The sequence below is a fragment of the Callorhinus ursinus genome, unplaced genomic scaffold, assembly GCF_003265705.2.
Source record: "Callorhinus ursinus isolate GAN/ISIS: 27379988/994484 unplaced genomic scaffold, GSC_fseal_2.0 scaffold41, whole genome shotgun sequence".
In the NCBI taxonomy this organism is placed as follows: domain Eukaryota; kingdom Metazoa; phylum Chordata; class Mammalia; order Carnivora; family Otariidae; genus Callorhinus; species Callorhinus ursinus.
In genome coordinates, this window is record NW_027397103.1 from 10,914,908 (window position 1) to 10,916,017 (window position 1,110).

The following is a 1,110-nucleotide window of genomic DNA, read 5'->3' on the forward strand; positions in this document are numbered from 1 at the left end:
AGACTTTAAAAAAAAAAATAGGGCAACCCTGTCGGGACCCTTCTCACTCTTAATAGCTTTTTCTGTATCTTCACTTAAACTTCTGTCGCTTTACTCACTCTCTGTTGTCCAAGAGATTCATTCTTCAACACCATGAGACAAGAACCTAGCTCTACTGCTTCATTTTGGTGCCGAAACCTGGGATCACTTCCACCAAAGGGTGAGTAAAAGCAGGCTCTTTTCTTTCCTGGGAGACATCTCTCCCTTAGACGACCTCTTCTCATAAACAGCAAAACCGGGCACCTGTTGGCCAGTCAAAGGCGAATAGTGCAGCCGCTGGTCATAAGTCTCGGGTGACAGGCGTCTGGACAAAGATTTGGTCAATTCCCCTTCCTCAAAAGAAGGAATGTTGGCCTAACCCTACCCAATTCTGCGTTCTGTTCATTGGCTTTTCTTAAATGGCTTTCTCCCACCTCAGGGACTTTGCCTATAGTAGGGCCCTTCCCGTCTCCGATGGTCACTATTTAAGTTCCCTGGTTAGCTTTCTATAAAAGACCAACCCTACATGTCCTCGTTGGCAACTCTGTTGGGACCCCTCTTACTCTTGAGAGCTTTTTCTGTATCTTCACTTAATAAACTTCTATCGCTTTACTCACACACACAAAATAATAATAATAAAAATTTTAAAAATAAAAAATATAGAAATATGGAAATCTTCACAAGTTTACGTGTCATCCTTATGCAGGGACCATGCTAATCTCTGAATTGTCTCAATTTTAGTATATGTACTGCTAAAATGAGCAGGTTTTTTATAATTGCAGTACATACATATAGCATAGGATTTAACATTTAAATAATTTTTTAAAAGATTTTATTTATTCATTTTGGAGAGGGAGAGCGCATATGCATGGGTAGCAGGGGGTTGGGGGGGGCGCAGCCAATGGAGAGGGAGAGAGAGAATCTTAAGCGGGCTTTATGCCCAGAGCAGAGCCCAGTGCAGGGTTCAGTCTCACCACCCTGAAATCATGACCTGAGCCAAAATCAAGAGTTGGATGGCTGCTTAACCCTCTGAGTCACCCAGGTCCCCTAGGGATTTTTTTTTTTTTAAGATTTTATTGATTGAGGGTCGCC

General features: G+C 42.3%; 1 non-coding gene across 1 annotated transcript; it reads right to left on the reverse strand.

Moving 5' to 3' along the window:
- Positions 1-679: 679 nt before the first annotated feature.
- Positions 680-783, reverse strand: LOC112837515 (U6 spliceosomal RNA). Its single transcript, XR_003211758.1, has one exon. It is a non-coding gene; the product is annotated as a U6 spliceosomal RNA (small nuclear RNA).
- Positions 784-1,110: the final 327 nt, after the last annotated feature.